Raw genomic sequence first — 12166 nt, forward strand, 5'->3', positions numbered from 1 at the left:
ACTAACTTCCATCGAAATGTGACCCCCTTGCAATGACTTGCTATGACTGATCCAAGCACACTTTGCCTTGTCTTCCAAGATGGTGCTAAAATCGAGACCGTCACTAGTGCCAGTCCCAGAAGTAGGACTGTATCAACCAAGAGGGGCTGATTTCCACACCTTTTGTGCTGTGCCAGCCTGGCCCAGGTCCAGGTCACTTGGGCCCAAAGCTGGCCCTGGAGCAGAGTGTACTGATGGGACAGGGCAACAGGACAGTGGAGCCCGAGGAGATCTGGAAACAAAGGCCCTTAGGCTTTGACTCCAGTGTGTCAAAGGACCAAAGAGAGAGCAAACTCTAGTGCTCCCAAAGGAAGGTGGTGCGTACAAATTTAGGAGAACTCTACGGTAGAGTGGAGGCATCTGTGCTGCTCGGCTGCGGATAGAAGAAGGTGTTATATTTTAATCGTCTCCCTCACTCCCACCACCTAAAGTGGACCGTGACCAGAGTGACCTGTAGCTCCCACTGCAGAAGGGCTGGCGAGTGAACATCAGCCCATAGGCATCACTGTGGGTGCTCATAAAAATGCATATTCCAAGGCCTGCTCCCAGAAATCCTGATTTCATAGGTCCTACTGGGGGCCCAGGAATCTGCATTTTAAGAAGCTCCTCTGGAGGGGAGGGTATAGCTCAAGTGGTAGAGCGCATGCTTAGCGCACAGGAGGTCCTGGATTCAATCCCCAGTACATCTTCTAAAAATAAATAAATAAAACTAATTACCACCACCATCCCCCACTATAAAATAAAATAAAATAAGCTCCTCTAGGTGATCCTGATGGTCCTCTCACCACCGTCAGAGAAAAAGTGGGCCTGGTGTTTCCCAAACGTCCCTGATGGTACGAATCATATGGGGGCCCTTGTTAAGCCTAGGGCTTTCCAGGCCACACCTCTGGAAATCCCAACACAAGGGATTTGGGAGGGGCCGTTGGGAATTTGCCTTTGGAGGAAGTATCTCAGGGGGAGTGAAGACTGTCCTACCTTAGACCCAGGCCTGGGCAGAGGAACCTGTGCCGGCCAGCCTGATGCGTGGGCCTGTTAGAGGAACAAAGCTCCCCAGTCCTCATGGGGCTCAAACTCACCCCCACTGTCTGTGGTTCATAATTGTCCAGAATTTTAAGTTTTTTATGCTCCTACTTTTAGAAAGGGGGGTGATGTAGCAGATTACAGTAGAAACTTTTGTTCAGCATGACTATTAAATGAAGTTACAATGATCAGAAGCCACACAGAGAAAGGGAGGAGATAACGATATTCAAAGGGTGTGATGATTCCCACATGGATTGTTGAATCTGGCTCTGGACTTCTTAGCAGAAAAGGCCAAACATAACATTCTGTTTTGGACTTTTTTTTGTCTCCCCAGTCACACTAGAGACTCTCTAAGGACATGGACTATGTCTCCACCATCAGACTGGGGTCTCCCTGAGGGCAAGGGCTGCACCCCCTCTCAGACTGGGCAGTCCCCAAGATTAGGTCTGGTTCCTTGGGTAACTCCATCCCCAAAGCTCTTGGCACATCCCTGAACGCGTGGGCACTCACGTGACTGGTCACTCAGCACCAGCTTCGGCTTGTAGTGAGCTGGGGACATGGCTGAACCTTGGTGAAGAGCCCTGACGTGGGAAGCTGCTTCTTCACGCCATTTTTTAGCAAAGTCCAGCTTGGGGTTCCGACTCCCCAAGAAGCTCTGGGATTTTGGGGGCAGAGAAATGTTTGCTATTTTCTCCTAAATGAGTAAAGATAAATTTACTCATCTAGTAAATAGATAGTTCTTTACAAGAGACTTCTTTCCCTGCCTCTGATTTCTTAAGAGCAGCCTGTCATGTGGTCACTTGTCTGTTATAGACTTTTACTACCATAGTGGACAGTGGCTGAAGGTACTCACATGTTTTTTAATGACTAATGATAAAAGTTACCCTTTTTGGTAGCGTACTTACACAGGCACCAGCACTCCTCTGAATATATTTTTTATCTAATTTAATTCCAATCACAACTATATACTCTAGAAAAGAAAAAAACTGGCTCAGAGAGCATTTAACATTGGCTCATTTAACTGGCTCAGAGGGTTTAACATTCAAACGGGACCACAGCTGTTAAGTGGCAAAGCAAGGATTTGAGTCAGATGTTTCTATTCGCAGGCCTCAGACTCTTAAAGCCACAATATCTTTCCTTCAAATGGCATTTTTAATATTAGTCTTCAGTTAAAGCCAAGGAGATAATAAATGGCTCTTTAGTGAAGGCATTTCTGCAGGGAACAGAGTTGGCCCAAGCCAAGCAGGGCTTCCTTGAATACCATGTGGAGTCTCCAGGTCTCAGAGCTGGTCCTCTGCTTTTAGGTCAAATGATGGCTTCTAAAAATTCCCAACTAATCAGACCACAGAGGACTGACACATACAAGGCAAACTAGCAAAAGTCTAATTACATAAAGCAGAATGCCTGTCTATCAACACATTGATTTACAAATGGAGTAGGATGTGGTGTGAGAATAGGACTTCTGCATAATAAATGATGGCTGAGTGAAAGAAGGAGAGAGCCGAGTAGAAGTCCAAATTATGGATCAAGGGCTCTCTTGGCAGGTGTCATGATGCCTTCCACACATCGAGTTTACGTGCCACATCTCATGTGATCCTGAGGTCAATGCTGTGAGGCAAGGCAGACATTATTACGTTATTTTCACGTTGAAGATGAAGAGAATCAAGGTTTGGGGATATTCGATGATTTGTCTAACCTCATACAAGTGATGGGTTCCAGAGAAAATAGCCCCTGATATTTCTGTCTTTTTACCATCCTTCCATCGACTTAGATCCCATCATGACCCACGTGAGGAATGGAGCCCTGACAAATTCCTCTATGTTTCTGCTTAAATCACTATAATCTCATCATCATTCCTCTGGAGCTACTTTCACAGTGGGTGGGCCCCTGAGCCCAGGGTTTCAGATCTATCAGCAGTTGAGTTTTAGGGGATAAACAGCCCAATTTGTAGGATCTTAAGGATGATTAAAAGCTGGCTAAAGTAGGGTACCTGGCACCCTACTGAATAAACGGCAGCTGCCAAGATGATGGTGATGGTGATGGTGATGGTGATGATTTTGTGCTGATGGTGTTCAGCCCGGCTCCTCCGGATGGACCGGGATGCACTTGCTTTTGTTGTACTACAAGCTTTGCCTACATCATCTCAGTCCTTGGAGCAACTCTTTGTGTTAAGTACTATTGTCATTCTCTCTCTCTCTCTCTTTTTTTTTTTCAAATGAGGAAGCCAAGGTTTAGAGAAGTTAAGTAACTTGCCCAAAGGCACACAGGCAGCAAGAGCTCCTGAGCCTGCGCTCTTAGCCACTTACCGCTCGTCTCTGGCCAGCATCTTGGCGGCTCTTAAATGATCCGTATCAAATGTTTGGGGCTGTGAGGATGCAGGAAGATGAATGTTGTGTAGATAAAAAAGAGTTTCTGTGGATGTGAATCACCTAAGTGCCTCCTCAGCTACTGGAAAGGGATGGTGATGATGAGTTAATTGACTTGACTATTCTAGAAGCTATTTTATTTATTTATTTATTTAGTTATTTATTTAGTTATTTATTTATTTATTTAGTTAGTTAGTTAGTTAGTTAGTTAGTTAGTTAGTTATAGTGGGGAGGTCATTAGGTTTATCTATTTATTTCTTTTGGTGGAGGTACCAGGGATTGAACCCAGGACCTCATGCACGCTAGGCATGTACTCTACCACTGAGCTATACCCTCCCTTTTTAATTTTTTTTTTTCAGGTGAGAACTAGAAGCTATTTTAAAGGAAAATCAAAGAAAAATCCTTTTTTTCCTTTCCAGAATCAGACCGGATCTCTGCCATTTTGTCCCTTTCCTCCGCTTACCCCCAAGAAATGATTTGTCTCTTCTTAGAGTGTCTCTGATGCCCATGGAAGCAGCTGAAAGTTTAATTTCCTCATCTGGACATCCTGGTCTTCTGACTACCTCCCATGAGCACCACTGAGGCTAGGAACCTTGCCTTTCATGCCCTCCCAGTTAGCTTACAGTGCTGTAGGACCATGACCTCTGGGAGTCACTGGTGCTGCCCCAGGACACACCCCAGCGGCCCCTCCAGCTGCACTTCTATGGGTACATCACATGGCACTGTCGTCCAGAACACTCCCAGGGACAGAGCAACCTGAAGGGAGGAGTGTTTCAGAGAAGGACTCACAACTTGCAGGAGTCCAAAGGCCTCAGAGCACCGATAGGCCTGTATCAGCCAGCCTTCAACTCCAGAGAGAAAAGACAGAGGAAGGGCTGGGCCTGATAGAGAACTCTGAGCCCTGAATAAAGGAGCTGGGGCAGTTGTAACTTCACCAGATGAAGACCAGACCTCCTCCCACCCCAGCAGCTCAGGGCCCAAATATCTGCCTGCTTCCTCCCTTACCAGCCCAACTCAGCTTTGCCGGCAAAGACAGAGGTGAGGTGAGAGTACCCAGCCTGCAAGTATTTCTCCTGTTGACCTGCTGAAATGATGCATCCTCCCCTAAAGTGTGCATTAATAAAATAAATTGCCATGACCCATGCCAGGATGAGAAGCCTGACCCAGAGTGAGGGTGGGGAGGGGAGGTGGGAGAGAGAGTTCTCCTGAGCACCCCTCATTAAGAGAGCTCCACATGTATCTGGAGTGTTTGAAGAATTTCTTTGGACCAATGGTCTTCAGTAAGGCCTGCCCTCCTTGCTGGGAGCCGGCAGTTCAAGGTGGCCCTTCTGGGGGCACTGTGGCTGCCACATCTCTGCCCAGCACAGGGCTCACTTTGGCTGCAAGTTCATTCACTACCCTCTTCAGGAATGTGATCCAAGATTTTTGCCTCAATCGCTCTCCCTCAGATCCCCAGAATGAGCTTGGAGGAGAAGGATGGAGCAGAGGAGGAAGAAGGGTGAGGTCTGACGTCAAGCATCTGCTTTACAGTGTTGACTCCCTTGGCTTGATGGATTCCCAATGAAATGAATTTCTGGCCTCAAGGATGTCAGGGGATTCTGAGATGCTTGAAGTCTATATTACCCTTCAGGCAAAAGACTTTAATTATCCAAGGTACTGAGTAGAGAAGTTAGACTCTAGCCATTTGTGTCCGGCTGTGAAACACAAGCACAGACACACCTCTATCCCCACCTAGGCTGGTTTCAAGGACTTCTGGTAGAAGGTTCTTTTTAGAAAGTCAATGCCCAACTAAACGGCAGAAGGGAGCCCTTGTTACCACTAGGCAGACCAGTAAAATCTTACCTGTCACCTCAACCCCCCTTTCACTGGCCCTTTCCCATGCCATTCAGAGGGCTCAAAATAGACTGACCCAAGGCCACTTTTCCCATTGTCACTATCAGAGTGCGATAGATCATAACCTGGCCCAGACAGAAGATTTTAAGATTTGCTGAAATGGGGCTTCCTAGAAGTGCTACATCTCTCCCTTTTTCTCCCTAGTCACCAGCCACCTGTCAAGGTTCCTGAGCTGATAAAAAGGAAGTCTCTTAATAAGGTGAAATTGGAATTGTTTGTCTTCCTAAGGGACAGTTTTGTGCCAGCACCTTTAATCCTAAAGACAGGGTCAGCTTCATGGGCATTCGATCTGTGCAGTCACACAGGGCTCCACACTTAGAAGAGCCCTGCACTTGGTTTAATGGTCTGTTGTTACCATCTTGAAATTCTGAATAATGTTTAAATAAAGAGCCCTGTATTTCCACTTTGCACTGGACCCACCAAACTATGTAGCTGGTCCTGCCTAGAGATTGTATTGGCTCTAGGTTATCCAATGAGAAGGCAAAATAGTAGGCTGCCTTCCTTAGCCCCACCCACCCCCTGCCTGGTCACCCACGGGGCTATGCAGAGCAACTGTCTGGCAGGATGCTCATGGGGGACAAAAAATGCTTGTGGCAATCCTTGCCCCCATGGAGTGTGCAGCAGAGTAAGACAGGTCTGTGGAGAACTAGCCTGAGTTAAGTGACACTGAAAAAGAGTGTCAGTGGATGCAAAGGAAATGCCTTCACATCCAGCTGGGAGGATCACTTCTGCTTCATTAAAGGAAGTGATTTTGAGGCAGGAAAAGATAAGGATTTTTTTTTAATTGAAAAAGTTTAATGTAAAAAGTTGCAGATTTCAATGATGACTTATTTGCCTTTGTATGAAATTTTATATAAAAATTTAGGTTCAAAATCTCTTTCCTCTAAAAAAAACTATCTGTTGAAATATAGTTGTCATACAACATTGTATCAGTTTCAGGTGTACAACACAGTGGTTCAACATTTATACACATTATGAATTGATGACCGTAAGTGTAGTAACCATCTGTCACCATGCAAACTTATTACAATATTATTGACAATATACCCTATACTAGACATTTACATCCCTGTGATTTATTTCTTTTATAACTGGAAGTTTGTATCTTTTAATCCCCTTTACCTATTTTGTTCATTTCCTTCCCCACTGGTCCCCAACAGTTTGTTCTCTGTATCTGTGAGTCTGTTCAGTTTTGTTTTGTTTTTTTCATTTGTTTTGTTTTTTTCATTTGTTTTGTTTTTTAGTCTACATGTAAGTGAAATCATATCATAGTTGTCTTTCTCTGTCTGACTTACTTCACTTAGCATAACACCCTCTGGATCTATCCATGTTGTCGCAAATGGTAAGATTTCACTCTTTTTTATGTCTTAGTAATATTCTATTGTGTGTGTAGTATATATATGTATATATACTACATCGTCTTCATCCATTTATCTATTGACAGTTTCTTCCATAACTTGGCTATTGTAAATAATGCTGCAGTGAACATAGGGGTGCATATCTTTTCTAATTAATGTTTTCCTTTTCTTTGGATAAATACCCAGGAGTGGAATTGCTGGATCATGTGGTGTTCTATTTTAATTTTTTGAGGGACCTCTATACTGTTTTCCATAGTAACTGCGCCAATTTATGTTCCCACCAAAAGTGCACAAGGATTCCCTTTTCCCCCCATCCTCACTAACACTTGTTATTTGTCATCTCTTTGATGGTAGTCATTCTGTCAGGTGTGAGCTGATCTGTCATTGTGGTTTTGATTTGCATTTCCCTGATGATTAGTGATAAAGAGCATTTTTTCATGTGTCTGTTGACCATCTATATGTCTTTTTTTTAGAAAAATGTCTATTCAGCCCTCTGTCCATTTTTTAATTGGATCATTTGGGTTTTTTGTTGTTGTTGTCTTTTTTTTTTTTTTTTTTTTTTTGCTATTGAGTTGTGTGAGTTCTTTCTATATCTTGGATAGTCACCCTTTTTATTGAATATGTCATTTGTAAATATCTTCTCCTAATAAATAGGATTTTTAAAAGTGTATATGAAATATGGGACTGCGTTATAAAGCCCTGGAGAAAAATAAAAACAACCCTGAAAATGATCGAGGTCTAGTCCAATTTGTCTGGATCAGAAAGGAAAACTGGGAGATGACAATGAAAATCTAGTTTAAAGGAACATATTGGAGACCCAGGTGCTCTTTGAGTATATCACCATTACTTCACTCCTCATGATGGTGAACTTGTTTACATGGCTGTCTCTCTACTGGACTGTATCATGTCTGTATTTCTTTGTATCCCCTGCTTTCAGCCTGGTGCTTAGGACATAATAGGGATTCAGTAAATAGTTGCTGAAAGAATTAATATTGTGGAGAGTCTAAAATGTTTCCCTGGGATGTGTTTACCTAATTCAGTGGGCAGTGGGAAACCACTGAAGGTTTTTGAATGAGAGAGAGAGTTTATTTAGTTGGAAAGGTGAATCTGGTAGTAGATGGTAGAATGGATGATTGTAGGAGAGAGATGGAAACTGGGAGAGAGGTTGGGAGACTCATATAGTGGCCCAGGTTTCAAGCCCTTGCAGCCCCTGTGAGGATGGCTGACTGTGGGGAAGAAAGGAAGGAGACAGGTGAGAAGAACATTATAGACCTGGGACATAGCAGCTGAATGAATGGAGCGAAGAAAGGGGAACAAAAAAGACAGCGTCAAAAGAACTGAGTCCCTGAGGGTGGCTATACCTCAGTGGTAGATTATATGCTTAGCATGCATGAGTTCCTGGGTTCAATTCCCAGTACCTCCACTAAAAATAATAAACAAACAAACAAACAAACCTAATTACCTCCCCACTCCCCAAAAAAGAACTGAGTCCCCTGGAAGAAAATAGGAACCTTGGGAAAAGGAGCTGCTTTGGGGGACAGGGGGTTCAGGGTATTTGTGTTGTAAGGCAGCTGGATGAGTTCCTGTCTCCTGGTGGATTTAAAAGAGCAGCACTGAAGGAAATGTTTCCGAATGCAAAAAAAATGATTTCCTGAAGGCAAAGTTGTTAAATGTAGTCATCTTGGACTGGGCAGATTCTCCAGGCTGAGAATGATCTGGATAGTTTAAAAGACATGTGTGTCCCCACCACCCCACCGATGTAATTAGTCAGTCTCGGGGTAGGGTGTGCAGGGGTGTTGACCTGGATTCAGAAAGCTCCCTCTGTGGGTTTTGATGCAGAGCCATGTACGGGAGCCACTTATCTGGCTCACCCTAGCCTACCTCAAACAGGCCGGGCACCTCTCCCTTTTTTGAGGGCGATTTCTGATTCCAGTTTTCCTTCCACCCTGGCAGGGAGTGTAAGGGAGGCAGATTGGCAGCTGTTCCGAGCTGCGCCCTCCCCCACCCATACGGGATGATTACATGAGCTGAATGTAATCATTCACAACCCTTGTCTTTACAGCTGGCATGTCACTTAGCTTAATTACAGCACACAGTGGCATTTCAGCTCAAGGAATCTAAAAAAGCAATAAAATGGGTTTTGCAAATTGTCAGGAAGGCAATGAAGACCTTGAAGCTGCAATTTACTAAGCATTGCTTTCAATTATTTTGCATTCTCCAGGCATGACCCTAAGTTATTAACCAGCAGTCTGCGAAAGCCAATTGGGCAGTATGTCTTGTGGAGGGTACTTCATGTCCCCCGAGAGCACACTGTGTGCTGGGGAGGTGGTGAGAGGCTCCAGGAGCTGCTCTGAGGTGGGAGGGGATTGTTCTGAGCATGTGTGTCCTGTTGGCACCTGTTCATTTGGCTTCTGCCATGACTCTCCCTAACCGTGGGCCCTGATTGGTCTAGGATGGCCTTTGGCAAGGCCCCCCTTTCTCTTTACTCCTGAACATCTACTGTCCCCAAAAAGCATGAGGAAAGAAATGTGGGAAAGCAAAACCTAGGATTTAATTAAAAAATCTAGAACTGGCACCTGGTGTCTCCATCTCTCTGGCTGATTTCTTTTCCTGGCTTATTTCCTGGTTCCTCCTAATTCTTGAGTAGGCAGTTCTTGGTCAGCCATTAAAGTGAAAGACTGTGGTGTCCCTCCACCACCCTGCTTGTCCAAACCTAGAAGTCTTAGGAATGATAAGAAAAAGGGGCCCCAACCATCTGAGAAAGGGGTGGGAGCAGCAGGATGTCCTTGCAGGCAGCACTGAGATCCTCTTGCTGTGAGCAACATTGGTCAGCATGATTATTGGGAGCAGAATGCCAGCTGCCTCAGCAGTCATGCCAGGCAGGAGAATAAACACCGAAATCCTGTTGGCAAACCCAGCAGGGCCATCACTACGTGGCCAAAGCAAACAGGGGCTGAGGCAAGCAGTAGTGGACTCTCACTTCCCCTTGGATCTGGCAGAGGGTGAGATTCCGCCAGCTAAGCCCATGTGTCAGGGCATCAGACAGCCATGAGGATGCTCATATCCATCTCTGGACTAGGGCACAAGCTGGACCCTGGTTTTCCTTGCCATAGTCCCCTTTGAATTTGGCACAGGCCAAGGAAAGTCTGATAATGAGAAAGAATTTTCGTATGTATTACTTTGTTTATTCTTCACAGCAGTCTTGTATGAAGATTATCCCCATCTTGCAGATGAGAAAACTGAGGCTAGGGGCCATCAAAGACACAGAGCCAGGACTGTCTCAGGGGTCTGACTCAGTGTCTGCTGCACTTCTCACTCCCTCTGCCCATCCACCTCTCCACCCCAAACTCTCCCTTGTCAATTCCCACAGTTCCTTCATCGGCAAATCTCCCACAGTCTAAACTGGACTTGAGTTCTTTCCATTTTGGAGCTGAGAATCAGATGCTCAAAGGAGGGGGAAAGGGTTATTTTTGTTTTTAGACCAGCAAACAGCTAGTTGACCTCCCTGATTCTGTCTGCCACAGCCAACAACACAACCAGGAGGCCCAGTGAGATGAATATATTTACAAGTATTTTTCAGTTGTTTGGCCATTTCAACAGTGTTTCTGCCACCCTCTTTAAACATAAAAAAATTTTAATCAAAATCTCTGTCATGTTATAATTTGATTGAGTTTGGACATAGTCTGAACAGACCCTTTTCTGACTTGCAGCCTCTTGGTGTCTCTAGGGCCTGATGAAAATTCACATCCCTTGCCACATGGTTGGGAAATTTATATTTCACGGAGAGATGCACATTTAGCTGTGTTCATATCTAATGGAGGGACTGGGCGCCTACTGAGAAAAGAAAAGCCAGCTGTTGAATTGGCTGTTTCCCTCTGCGTCCCCACTCCTCAGCAGATTTCCTGATTATTTGACACTTTCTGATTGTTTTCCAACATGACTGAGGGGAAGGAAGGACAGGAGAAAAAAAGAGGAATCGTTCATTGGATTCTGACCCTGTTACCAGTTCTTTTTCCCCTAACATTTTCTTTTACTCTGCTTCTGGGAACCGTGCAGGGAAATGCCATTCATTGTCAGAAGGGGCCCGGGAAAGTGGAGGCGGAGGGCGTGAAAGGGCTGAGAGGCCAGGATGGGGCTGGGGGTCCCCAGGAGAGAGCTAGGCCTGTGCGGAGCTGTTTGGAGCTTCTGTTGGAAAAGGCGCTCCCGAGAAAGGCGCATCTGGGCGAATTTGCCGATAAACTGGAGATTAGGACGCGAGGAGTAAAAAGTTCCCTTCCCACCACGCAGGGCCGAAGCGCGGCTCCAAGTGACCCAAGGAGTAAGTCCTCCGCGGAGAAAAATCCCGGGTGGACCGTGACTCCCCGCCTGCTTCCCCGACACCGTGCCTCACAGGCGCCGTCCCGCCGATCGCATCCCGGCTCGGGCGCCAGGACCGCGACCCGCCACCGCGGCTGCTGCGGGCGGCGAGAAGGCTCCCCGCAGAGAGGCCTGGCCTCCGTCCCAGCGGGATCCGAGGAGGGTCGGTCCAGGGCTGGAAGTAGGACGGAGGCTGGAGGAGCTGAGCTCCGGGTAGAAATGCTCAGGGCAGGGCGGGACAGCCAGTTACCAAACGCTTCCCTCTCGCTCCGCTACCCGCTCCGCCTCACAGAGCCGCAGAGTTGAAGTCAGTTCCCCTGCGAGCGGAAACTGGCTTCCTCCGGTATCGACTTTATGAATCTGTACGCGTCACTGCTGTTTATTTAGCGAATATTATGTTCCAGGCACTGGAGCAAAGCGCATAACGAACTTTATTATCCCCCAAATCACATGATAAGGAGGCTATTATCCCCATTTACAGATGAGAAAACTGAGCCCGATAGGCGGAGTAAACCAATTACGTGTGAGATTCAAGACTGAACAGCCCGTGGCTCCAAAGCCATGCAAAACTTTGGTGTGACCCCTCGTGGACCATGGCTGCTTGAACTTGTACTTCGTCCTAGGAATTAGTTTCTAGCATGGAGATCAGTGTAAGGCCACACGGGAACAGAGCTGTGCATTCCAGCGTGGTCACCACCTTTCTGCTACTGTTCCCAGAAGGACTCCCATGAAGACAGGTGGGAGTGGTGGCAACCCCAGCTTTACAGAACTGGGCTCAGCAACATTCAAGTCATAGGTAGTACAGAGAAGTTTCAGGGAAGGTCTTCTGATGTCCTAAACGCAGGAAAAGCTTTCAGCCAGGCTGTTCTCCTGAGTTATTTTTATCCTTGCAGTAAATGGGGTGCTGGAAACCCAAGCTGTTAGGCGTGCCTCTGCCCACAGTAGCTATGATGTACCAGCACCTACCTGTTCCCAGACTGGTTCTCTTGGTGTGGAGGGCTACTGCCTGGACACCAGAAGAAAGGGAACTGAGAGCTCTCTCCCCTTCCCTTCCTCCCTCCTTTTTTCCTTCCTTCCTTCCTTCCTTCCTTCCTTCCTTCCTTCCTTCCTTCCTTCCTTCCTTCCTTCCTTCCT

The sequence above is a fragment of the Camelus dromedarius genome, chromosome 16 (assembly GCF_036321535.1).
Source record: "Camelus dromedarius isolate mCamDro1 chromosome 16, mCamDro1.pat, whole genome shotgun sequence".
Classification (NCBI taxonomy): Eukaryota; Metazoa; Chordata; class Mammalia; order Artiodactyla; family Camelidae; genus Camelus; species Camelus dromedarius.